The sequence below is a fragment of the Xenopus laevis genome, chromosome 4L, assembly GCF_017654675.1.
Source record: "Xenopus laevis strain J_2021 chromosome 4L, Xenopus_laevis_v10.1, whole genome shotgun sequence".
NCBI classification, from domain to species: domain Eukaryota; kingdom Metazoa; phylum Chordata; class Amphibia; order Anura; family Pipidae; genus Xenopus; species Xenopus laevis.
In genome coordinates, this window is record NC_054377.1 from 87,099,853 (window position 1) to 87,113,117 (window position 13,265).

Genomic DNA, 13,265 nt, shown 5'->3' on the forward strand with positions numbered 1-13,265 from the left:
ATATGGAATAAAACAGATTTTGCAGTTGTACACTGACATGCCACAAATTGTAGCACACACAAATCTACATCTCATTAATTTCAATAGTATACTACCATCTTTAACACGAGTTCAGTGAACAGGACAATAGGACATAGGTGCTGACAGGGTCAGACTGAGCCGGCAGGAAAAAAACCCGCCGGGCCAGATCCGTGATTTGCAGGCGCCTTCCTGCCGCGTCCGTGGGAAAAATATAGAGTGCACCTGCGCACGAGCACACGTGCTCGGTGGCGCAGCGAGGGGGTGGCGGGTGGTTCGCACATGGATGGCAGCGCGGTGCGGCAGCAGTGGGCCCAGGCCCCCCCAGTACGACCGGGTTACTGAACATACAATTTGCCTAATGTTTTTACAGTTTGATGTTGCTTACACTAAACAGGGCTAAACAGCTGAAACTGAAAGTTAAATCACACTCAGTATTTGGTTTGTATGAAAATAAATCAGCAGTCCACTGAGAAGCACTCTGTATAAAAGAATCCCATCTGTCTTCTGGGAAATATTTATGCACCGAGCCATCCAGATGCTCAATTCTATAAAATATTATCTAAGATATTAGATGCTAATTGGTGCCCATTAGTAATTATAGCGGGAGATTTTAATACGATATATGATAAAATTTTTGACAGATCCCCACCAGGAAAAGCAGGTGAGACTCATCCAAATAGACAAAGATTTATTAATCTCGTGAAAGATCATAACCTAATTGATACATGGCGATTGGTTAACCCCACAAACAAAGATTATACGTTTTACTCCCACCCTCATAAAACATATACTCGGATAGATTTTGTGCTGATTAACCACTCCATTATTGATAAAATATCTAACTCCCACATAGGGGAAATATCTTGGTCCGACCATGCTATGGTGGTGACCTCACTGGTAGACATTTTTTCGGAACGACAGGGGTTTTCCTGGCGCATGAATGAATTGTTGCTATGTATTCCAGAGGTGGTTACAAGTGTAGCGTCGGAACTGAAAATATATTTTAAGGAAAATGATTTAGGCGAAACTTCAATAACCACGTTATGGCAAGCACATAAGGCAGTGATGCGCGGAGTATTAATTAAGGTGGCAGCAAAACGCAAAAGAGAGAGACGAGAGAAATTAAATAATCTAAGAGAAAAACTACTAAAATGTGAGAAAGAGTATAAAAGGAATAGAGATAATAAAGTATATATGAATTTGGTAAAAGTAAAAACAGAATTAAATCTAGCGCTCTCAGAAGATACATGTAAAGCAATGCTATGGGCTAAACAAAATTTTTTTGAAAGGGCTAATAAACCGGACACTCTATTAGCTAGAATGCTAAGGGGGGTACGGAAAAAACAAACGATTGATACTATTAAGACAAAAAGGGGGGAACTGGTTAAGGATCCACTAGAAATAAATAAAGCATTCGTAGATTTTTATACCAGCCTATACAACGGTGAAAAAACTATTAAATCAGGGGGAATAGAACAGGAGATGGGTAGATTTTTACATGACTGCAAACTCCCTAAACTTACATATGCGCAACTTCAATTATTAAATGCACCATTTACATCGGAAGAAATTGAGGTAGTAATAAAAGAGAAATTGAAAATCTCAAAAGCTCCTGGGGTAGATGGGTTTGGGGGGAAATATTATAAAACTTATGCTAAAGAATTAATTCCCCACATGACAAGAATGTTTAATGCATTTCTTAGGGATACACCAATCCCTCCTGAGATGTTGATATCGCAAATAATAGTAATACACAAAGAGGGGAAGGATCCCAGGCTGTGCTCAAGCTACAGACCCATATCATTAATTAACACAGACATAAAGATCTTTGCTAAAGCCTTATCTGAACGGTTAAATCTGCAGCTACCTAAGCTGATACATTATGACCAAGTGGGGTTTATAAGGGGGCGAGATGCTGCTGACAATATCAGGAGAACAGTAAATTTAATGGATATAGTGAACAAAAAAAGGCTGCCGACTATTGTGCTATCCCTGGATGCCGAAAAGGCGTTTGATCGGGTGGATTGGAGATATCTCTGTGCAACACTTGAGACCTTTGGCATTGGAGGTCCATTTCTAAACGCGGTCAAGCGCCTTTACGGCAAACCAATGGCAGAAGTTAGAACTAGTAATATCAAATCGGGAGCTTTTGAAATTAAAAGTGGGACACGACAGGGGTGCCCACTATCCCCCCTCTTGTTTGCCCTTTGCATAGAACCATTGGCACAGTATATCAGGCAAAAAGTAGATATTACAGGAATAGAAATTGAAGGGGAGGTGTATAAGTTAAGCTTATTCGCCGATGATATTTTATTAACACTGGGTCAACCACAAATTTCATTACCAAACCTATACAAGGCCCTAGGAGTTTTTGGTCGATTCTCGGGATATAAGGTAAATTTATCAAAATGTGAGGCATTGAATCTTAATATCCCTTTGGAAATTGCTGAAAGGATGTCAGATTCGTTCAACTTTAGATGGCAACCTGAGGCAGTTAAGTATTTGGGGGTAAGGTTAACTAAAAGATATCAAGATCTAAATAAATTTAATTATGTACCACTGCTGGAAAAACTTAAAAAAGATCTGATTACATGGGAAGGGTATAGTATATCATGGTTGGGACGCATCTATAGCGTAAAAATGAATGTTTTAGCAAGGATTCTCTATTTGTTTAGAACAATTCCTACTAAATACCCGATGAAGGAATGTAGAGCGTTACAAAAGGCTATGGAAAAATTTGTGTGGGTAGGAAAAAAGGCCAGAATAAGCAGAAAAACCCTTTTTAGGCATAAGCTTAAGGGAGGTCTGGGGCTTCCTGACCTATTTTCCTACTATAAGGCGGCCCAATTTGCACAAATGCAGGCATGGCATTTAAAGGTGGATAAACCAAGGTGGGTCAAACTCGAACAAGACCTACATTTAAAAGTAAATCTGTCTGAGTGCATATGGAAACTCAAGTATTCACCTGAGATTAAGCAGTCTACTTCCTGTGTAGCTCATTCATTAAAATTATGGGCAACTTATAAATGGAAAGATAAGCTATGTAATCAGGGATCCTTAATGACTCCTTTGTTTCGGAATGAGGATTTTTTCCCAGGTACTATTGCAGCTGACTTCTATTGGTGGTCATCAAAGGGGTTATTAAGGGTAGGAGATTTAGTAGAAGGGAATAAAGTAGTCACTTTTAATAATCTTAAAGTATTATATGATATTACCATCCATGAATATTTTAGGTACTTACAACTGTCACACTGGTTAAAAGAATTTATAAAGAAAGGGTGTGCAGCTAATTACTCTAAATATGAATTGGAATGTAAATCCGGTCAAAAAAGCAGAGGATTTATTTCCCGACTGTATTATCATATGATTCATGAAGTGGATAGACGATCTCCAATGTATCAGTCTAAATGGGAAGGAGATTTAGGGGGTGTAATTGAAGAAAAACACTGGAATAAAATATATGAAAATGTTTCAAAAATTTCTATAAATACTATGTTAAAAGAAAATTGTTATAAAACCATAATGAGATGGTATACGACCCCGGAGAAAATCAATAAAATAAATAACTTGATACCACCCCTCTGTTATAGAGGATGTGGACAAACAGGAACTTATCTACACTTGTGGTGGGAGTGCCCACAGGTAAATAAAGTCTGGGAGCTGGTATTCCAGGAAATAAGTTGGATATGTAATATTCAGGTTCACCCGTGCCCTACAATTGCTCTTCTTAACCTAATAATAAAAAAGGAGGACTATACGGAAAATATAAAAATGTTGATATATAAGGTATGTTTGGCTACTAGACTAGTTATTGCTAAATATTGGAAAGGCCCAATACCTCAGACCTGGGAACCCATACAAGCTAAACTAGGGGAGATTCTAGTTATGGAAAAAATAACAGCTATATCAAAGAATGAACTGGGGAAGTTTAAAACTATTTGGGAACCCTATATTGCCAGATTTCCAACTGATATGGGTCTAGGTTAATGAGATTCAAGGAATACTGTTTTTTACTTTTTGTATGAGATGTAATAACGCTTTGCGCTCTAAAAAATGCATATAAGTGGATACATAAGACTCTGCTTCTTGCTCCTCTTCTTACTTAATGCCCCCCCCCCTTTTTTTTTCTTTTTTTTTTTTTTTTTTTTTTTTGGGTTTAGTTCTGACTTAATGAAATGGTAGGAGGGAATGAAAAATAATAAAAGAAAGCGAGATATCGTGTAAAAAGAATATTGTAACTTATAATTATGCTGATATGTATTTGATATTCTTTATTTAATATGCAATAAAAAATTTAAAAAAAAAAAAAAGAATCCCATCTGTCAACCAGCTGAAGCCTTTGTTTGGCTTTTAGATAAGGAGCTCTCTTTTTAGGGCTATTCCACACGGGGAGATAGCCACGCGTTTGCGGTCGCGGCGACAAAGCGCCGCGCCAGTCGCCGCGACCGGCGCAGGCGACGTTTTGTATGGGCGCCTATGTAAAAACGCCTGTGCTAACCACACGAGGCGATGCGCTTTTCAACAGTCGCCTGAAAATGCCTCGCCAGGCTTTTTCAGGCGACTGTTGAAAAGCGCATCGCCTCGTGTGGTTAGCACAGGCGTTTTTACATAGGCGCCCATACAAAACTGTCGCCTGCGCCGGTCGCGGCGACTGGCGCGGCGCTTTGTCGCCGCGACCGCAAACGCAGGGCTATCTCCCCGTGTGGACTAGCCCTTAGAGATGGCTTTCGGAGGTCCTAGAACGAACACAGCCTTAATGCTTACCACAGCTGGAAAAACAGTATAAAACAGCATGGCAACCAACGGGTACAAAGGTGTCTTGTATGTGTTGGGACCTATAGCATCTGTTAGGCTCCCATAGAGTTAATTCCCTACCTTTTTCTCCTTTGTTATTGGGCATAAGCCCTTGTAACAGTTCATATATTAGACCATCTGCTATTGGCCAAGAGTGTAGTGACCCCTCCCTGCCACACTTCTATATAGTGTGTGTAAGGGGGGAGGATCTTCCTCTTTGGCTCCTTGAAGCTGGGTGTTCCCATTGAGCCTGGGATCACCAAGGCCCAGCAAAGCCTTTTTGCCCCAAAGGGACAGCACCTTTGGAGAATAAGTTAGGGACCAGGAAACCCCGTGAATGAGGTTAGCTATCACTGGGCAGCTCTTTTTATAGACTCTCGAGGAGAGTGAGATAGACAGCATATATAACATGAGCAGCTGTGTGCTCCATCAAGGATAGTAGCAGGGAGTAGCTTCCCAAAGGCTTCTTTGTTAGTCTTTAGTGCAGGGACTCAGTGGACAGGGTGTTTAGGCTTTAGACTTCGTCTCCCTAACTACTCCACTGATGATCCCGATCCCCACAGAGGTATATCAGTCTTCTGGGAACTGATGTACACTTGACTACTATGCCTTATGGGAGTGACAGTCTTCATTTTGCTGTATCATCCTCTGCTATCCTCCCTCCTCTGTGATATGCTATACCTGCCTCTTACCAACTGAGTAAACCTGGGGAGACTGTCTTTGAACAATAAACTACCATTCTGTTATCACCAAAGAACCTCCTGGCATCCAATCAATCTAATTTTATGTACAGTAGCCTATGTGTTGTAGATACACTACACCTTAAAGGGACATGTAACCCATGCTCATACCAATAGCTGGACAATTTAACTATCTGTGGTCTGGATAGGCCAGATGCAAGAGACTTTTAGTTCTACAAAGCATGCAAATAGACTGAGCATATTAAACAATATGAAAATACAGTTAAATACATAAAAAGGGAAAAGTTTCAACGTGACAAACGTGAATATGATAATGGGCAGATTTATATAAGGAGAGCTAAAAACTATGGCTCTGGCCTGTACCAACATCGTAATACTAGCTCGGCACAATTTAACTTTCCTTTACAGTCCAGTCTAGTAAAATGGTACAGTTTACTGAGCAAGAACTTTCACGTGATTCACACTCTTTTTTATTGTCCGACCTCGACTGGCAGCGATATGGATAGAAATCAGGACACTCCAAAATGGGGTGGGGGCGGGGCAACAAGAGAAGTTCCTCTACATCGCATACGGAACCCACGAGGATGCAGCGCCACCAAAACGGCAGAGGAGAGGTGGGTGCAGGTCCAGATACGCTAGGCTACCAAAGTAGATCCAGGAGGAACAAAAGGACCTCCAGGTGGTAAGCTGTATGGTAATGACAGGGGTACAGGACTCTAGTCAACATCAGGAATGGGACAGTAATGTGGATGAGCAGCAGGCCCGGACTGGCAATCTGTGGGTCCTGGCAAATGCCAGAGGGGCTGCTATAAGGTGCCATAGAAAATCAGTATTTAGTGGGCTGGTGGGGCTGTTTGGGCCTCTGTGTACCTGAAATGCCAGGGCCTATTTTGACTCTCAGTCTAGACCTGGTGAGCAGCATACAAATGTTGGACAAATATTGGACTTTTGCTCTACAGAATCATCTACTGAGAATAATAATGTTATAAAATTATCGTCACGTATACTGACTGCGAATGAAACGAGTCTGCTATCCTGTGGTATGAATTATATCCCTGTAACGAATTGTTATTTATTTGCAGCTACTTTAGATTTAAATAAATTTATGAAAATTCTGAGGAATATACAGTTGAAAGTGACTGTGAAATTTTGATATGTGATTCAATTGTTGATTTTAATCTATAGTTATGTGATTTTCTAGAAATATATGCATTGTATGATTTAAAGGAGTTAAGTCAAAATAATGTGATGGTTGCTAAAGCTCCCCTTGAGGTGGTACACACAAGTATAAAAAATTGAATATTACCCCTTGCATTCAAAAAGTCAACAGATTAAAATGTTTTAAAAGTTGGTCCAAGGGATACTGATAGGATGGTAAACAAACAAATATTTTAATTGTGTGGTAACCTTACTCCAGGTGAGCACTAAAGCTTTTGAGTAATGAGTGTGAGTGTGGTAATTAAAAATGCCAACAAGGGTGGGTCAGTTGTTTTATATGCGTCATCTTATTAGAAGGAGCTTATGTGACAATTGATGGATTAAGATACATAGGCTCCTTTAGCATCTGAGCCTACTGATAAATTCCAAAATGATCTGCTATATGATATGTTAAAGGCATATTAACTGCCGCTGAGATGGAATGTCTACATAATAAGAATCCAGTGATCCCAGTTTTTAATGCATTGCCCAAAGTTCACAAGTCCCTGGAAGATGTTAAGTAGCGACACAAAGTAGCAGGGATCAGGTCCCTAGGGGAGGGGCTTTCTGGTTATGTAGATAGACTACTGATGCAATTGGTGGAAAGACTACCTACTTTTTTTTAAGGATACTACTATGTGTATAAATAAACTACAGGACGCAACATGGAAACCCACTTATATTTGGTTTACCATGGATGTAGTTGCTTTGTACTCTTGTATTGATAATGAATTGGGACTTCAGTCTATACGGATCTGGCTTGAGAATGAATCACTTATTTCAGTGACACAATCTGAGTTTATACTATGATCTATTGAGCTTTTGTTGCACTCTAATTATATTTTAATAGGAAGTTCTTTCTCCAAAGATGTGGAGCCACAATGGGTGCTTTATTTGCACCTTCTTAGTCCAACCTCGTCTTTGGAGACAGTTAACCCCTATAAACCTAATATTGTTTTTTTCTTTCAGTATATAAATGATTGTATATGGATCTGGGATGGAGATTACCGGTCCTTCCAGTCGTTTGTACGATACTGTAATAACGTGGTGGAGGGGATTTCTTTTACATTTGAGTCTCACTTGACTAGTATTTCTTTTTTGGATGTAGTGTTCAAGACAAATGGCCATAGGGTACAAACTGACCTGTATAGTAATTACAGGATTCCGATCCTGGCTAAAGATTTCGATGCAATGCCTCTTTTTGTATATAGGAAAGACATAGATTTGGCCTCATGGCTAGGAGCCTATATGATTCTAGGGGCTCCAAGGAACCAGGATCCTGGCTTAGACATAAAGGTAACTATAGATGTGGGAGAGTCCGTTGTAAATCCTGTCGTTTTCTAAGCGTTTTGAAGGACTCTGTGATCACAAATATGAGCAAAGTGTATGAGATTAAAACGTATGTCAATTGCTTATCCAAGGGGGTAATATATTTGGCCACCTGCTCCTGTTGTTCCCCGTTATGGGGAAACCATACGGAGTGCCTGTAAGGGATTTTTGGAACACATAACAGCAATTTTAATGAAGGATTTTAAGTCAGCATTGGCAAAGCATGTTCATGAGAAACACAATGGGGCTATGAATATACAAATCAAATTTCAAATTATAGATAAACCAGATTTCCAAATAAGAAGGGGTGATTGGCATAGGAGGTTATTGAAAAAAGAAGCTTTCTGGAAATATCAGCTAAAAACACTTGAGTCTCTAGGGAGTATGAATAGGGAATGGGAACTATCATGTTTCTGCGGAGCATTGCTATATTTTCCCTATGAATTGTTTTGAGTTAAGTTTTTGATATGATTCATATTAATAAGTTTAGTAGTGACTTGTGGTATAATAGTTTTGTAAGGGATACTAAGGGGTTAACATTTTTATGGGTGTATATATACACATGTGGTTCTGAAGGGGTCATGTGATCCACGAAACACATTAAGCATATGATCCCTCTGGCATGCGTTGTCATAATTTTAAATGGACAATAAAGTATTATGTTTTTTTTATTATAACTAGAGCACACCTATACATGGACTCATTATACACTATTTCAGCTATACACAGGACTTATGCATTACTCAAAACATCTCCTAATCGTTAATAATAATTGTATGTATTAAATATATAACCTCCGTTCCCTACTCTGTATCCTGCTGTAAATAATTTCTAATATTGTACAGTAGATGACTAATTATCCTCTTATACCTTGCACTTAACAATGAGCACTGAGCACAGAAACAGTCAGCTGCAGATAATAATAATAATTCTATAACACTATACTTTCCATGCAGGAGAACAGAATGTCTCAGTGGTGTTACTTTAGTTCAAAAATGGTAAAGCAAATTTTGAAGACCTACACTAATGGCACTTGAAGCTTTGTACTAAATAAGATAATGTTAAAGAGCCTGCTCAGTATTCACTCTCTGAAAGGGGAAGCAACATGTAGAATTCTTGTGAATGGTAAAATGAATGAATTTCTTGCATGAAAAGGCAGACTGCATACATCTGTTCAACACACAGTAAAAGGATTCAGTGCATTTCATGTATCAACTGCCTACACCTAATCTATGCATTATATATTGCCAAACAGCAATGTGAAACATAAATCCTTTTTTCTGTGTCTTATGTTTAAGTACACATCAAACCATCAATGAACACAAGGGCTATACTTTTAATAGTGACCACAATATAAACACAGGTTGTTTGTAAGTACACTGTATGCTTCCATAGCTTACTCTAGATATTATGACATTTTTGGGGTATTTAAAGGACATGAAAAACAAAACCCATCTCCAACATACTTTAATTTAAAAATGTCTAGTGTTTTTATAAGAAACCTGATTGTATGCAGTGAAATGTCCCCTTCATTTTACTTGCTCTGACTGCTGTGGATAGGAAACTTCAGACGTTTCCTAGCTGCTTTGCAGAGAAAAAATAACACTTACGAACAGCAGGGGGCAACCCCCCACATTACTTCTCAGCCATGCAGAACTCAAGTAGCTTTGTTTGTTGGCGGTGTGTAGAGATTTGTTTTGGACTTTATTTTTGCCTTTACATTACAAGACTGATTAAAAATCAGAATCTGCAGACTGCACTGGGCCCTGTGTTGTCATGTCATCTAATGTGGATTTTATAGTTTTTGTATTGTTTAATACAGTTTGTTTCCAACTCCAGTGGCAGAGAAAGAGTTCATGGAGCCAGATTTAAATAGATAAAATGGGATTCTCATTTAAGGATTATTTTGCTGCAGCCACTGGTTCTGCAGAGTTGGAGAAAGTATGTATTAAACAATATAAAAACTATAAAATCCACATTAGATTACATGACAAAACAGGACCCAGTGCAGACTGCATATTCTGATTATTAATCAGTCTTGCTGTATCGTCTTCTAGCAGATATTATTTTACTTGTGCGGTTTTGAATATTTATGACTATCCCTAAGCAGCCCACACCACATGTGCATGGTCTTGGTCTTGCATAGATGTATAACAAAGTTACAGGATGGTGACCCCCTGTGGCCAAATTTGAAACCATAAATCATTTGCTTTATTAGGCTTGTGGTGCAGTAAGTTCATGTTTATGTTTTGTATACAAAATACGGCATTTCTGGCATTATTCTGTTTTAGACTTTAGTTCCCCTTTAACTTTAATTTTGTTAAATAAATCATGGTTTGGTTTCAGTACAGTATCCAGCAGACTCTTTTGCGGATGATTCAGTACATCCCTAATTAAAACTGACATTTTCCCCTAATGTTTATTTTATTAGCAAGGAGAGAGAATTGCTGCTGTATATCATTAATAAACGAAGTGTACTTTTTAAATTATGTTCTTTACTTTTATGCAAGTAAAGTACTGTATATTTAATTTATAACTAAAGGTCAACAATTTTATTTATTTACACATGGTAAACACAATTAAAAACTCCAGTTCAGACATGGTTAATCATTTTACTACTCTACTGAGGCATTATTAAAGTTTTATGCAGTATGTGCTGCATTCATTACAAACTAACCTACATTTTTTTGTCTTGACAGTTCCCATTTAAGATAAAAATGAATCACAACATTTATGATTTAAATACATGGTCTGCAGCAGATTAGGTGTAGTTCACCTTTGCATTAACTTTAAATGTGATATAGTACAGTATGTCCTTTCAACCTCTATTGCTTTGTGAGGCTATATTTTTTTTTATTCAAGCCCACACTTGTTCATAGTCAAGTCTTTTAATCACCCTACTGCCTTTCTGCTAGGGTAAACTGAAGCCTAGCAAATTATATATATATATATATATATATATAATAGTGTAGTAGAACCGGCACTCACCCTCAAATCATCGAGCCCCGGGTGCTGCTTCAAGGGTTTGCATATTAGATCATTTAAGAGCACTCACGGGTGTTTGTGAAGAATACTTTTTATTGGAGTGTTACAATCTACCCCACACAGATGTGGGGTAGATTGTAACACTCCAATAAAAAGTATTCTTCACAAACACCCGTGAGTGCTCTTAAATGATCTAATATATATATATATATATATATATATATATATATATATATATATATATATATATATATATATATATAATTTTTATTTTTATTTATAAATATATTCTGCAGCAGAATATATAAATTATGTAAAAGACAATCCACTACTGAGCAACTATGATATGCAATCTGCTGACTGCAAGGCATGCTCCTAACAAAAACCTAATATGCTCTAAATTAGTTTTTTTTTCCCAGCCATACTGCTGGGAGCACACAAGTCAGAAACCACTGGGAAGATGGAATCATCCATTTCCTCACGATTCCAAATCTCAAATATGAGCAAAACATAAATATTTAGAGCTCTAGCAATATCAATGACAAATAACTTTGCAAAGCACATAAGCAATTTGCTGCCACTATTATAACAAGCCGTGAAAAATATTTTTAGGAGAGAGACATCGCGTAAAGTTATATCTTCCTAAGCACTACCAAAGTGACACAATTAAAGGTGTGGTTTATCTTTAATTTAACTTTTAGTATGTTATAGAATGGCCAGTTCTAAGCAACTTGTTAATTGGTCTTCATTATTTATTTTCTATAGTTTTGTAATTATTTGCCTTTTTCTTCTGACTCTTTCCAGCTTTCAAATGGGCATCTCTGACCCCATCTAAAAAAACAAATGTTCTGTTAAGCTACAAATGTATTGTTATTTGCTACTATTTATTTATCTTCTTGCTTGTAAGGTCCTATCCTATTCATATTCCAGTCTCTTATTCAAATCAATGCATGGTTGCTAGGATAATTTGGACCCTAGTTGCCAGATTAATGAAGAAGAAGAAGAGGAGCTGCTGAATAAAAAGCTAAATAACGCAAAAACCTTAAATAATAAAAAATGACAACCAATTGCAAATTGTCTCAGAAGATCACCCTCTACGTCATACTAAAAGTTAACTCAAAGATGAACAAACCCTTTAATGCAGTTATTAACTTATTATTTAAATTATTATTAAAAAAAAGGCAGTGTGATAAAGTCCCTTGCCAACTAATGCTCAATTGCCATAGACTTTTCATAAATATTGTCACTACAATTATTTCTCTTTTCTTCCACTTAACAAATCAAATTCATTATCTTAAATTTATCTTTAGGAGCTGATAAATTAAAAGGATACGGTCATGGAAAAACATGTTTTTTTCAAAACACATCAGTTTATAGTGCATTTTTCAAAAGAACAACCAGATGTTTTTATATTTAATTTTGAAATCTGACATGGTGCTAGACATGTTGCCAGTTTCCCAGGTGCCGTCAGTCATGTGACTGATAAACTTAAGTCACTCTACTGCTGCGCAGCAGCCCATCAGCAGAACAATGGCAATGTAACCAGACTACAGCTCCCTGACACAAGATAACAGCTCCCTGGTAGATATGAGAATAGCACTCAATAGTAAAAATGCAAACCCACTGCGACTCCTTCAGTTACATGGAGTAGGAGAAACAATACTCCGTCAGAAAGCAGTTCCAAAGTGCAGCACTGGCTCTTTCTGAAACCACAGGATCAGGCAAAACTACTGGAGATGGCTGCCTATAAACCAATATTACAACTAAGCAAAAATACACTTGTTGGTTCAGGAATTACATTTTATATGGTAGAGTGAATTATTTGTAGTGTAAACCAAACTGCATCATAAAAATCATGACAGAATCCCTTTAAGAACTTGTGGACAAAGGTATTTGAGATTGCAATGGTTTCTCAGTAGGAACCAGAGCAATTAAATGCCTGAATGCCAAATGCAATGTATATGGCAGATGTGTCTTTCAGCTTCATGTGTATTTGATAATGAAGAGCCCCATGAGAACTTATTTTTCTAGCAGGGTGCTATCTATCTGTTATTTGTTCCTCACTAACTAAATAGTTACCCCCTCTGTGCTGGGGTACCGAGTTAAACACAGACTTGGGTATAGTGATGTGTGAATTTTTTTGTCAGCCATGGATTTGTGCCAAAATTCTGCATCTTGCCATCTGCAAATGTGTGAAACTGAGGCAAAAATTTGCTGCAAAAAAAAAGTGGCCATAAC

The 13,265-nt window shown here is 37.8% G+C and overlaps 1 protein-coding gene across 2 annotated transcripts in view; it reads right to left on the reverse strand.

Moving 5' to 3' along the window:
* b4galt2.L (UDP-Gal:betaGlcNAc beta 1,4- galactosyltransferase, polypeptide 2 L homeolog) overlaps nt 1–13,265 on the reverse strand; it is a 103,175-nt gene that overhangs the window by 19,826 nt on the left and 70,084 nt on the right. The gene's annotated exons all lie outside the window — the stretch shown is intronic.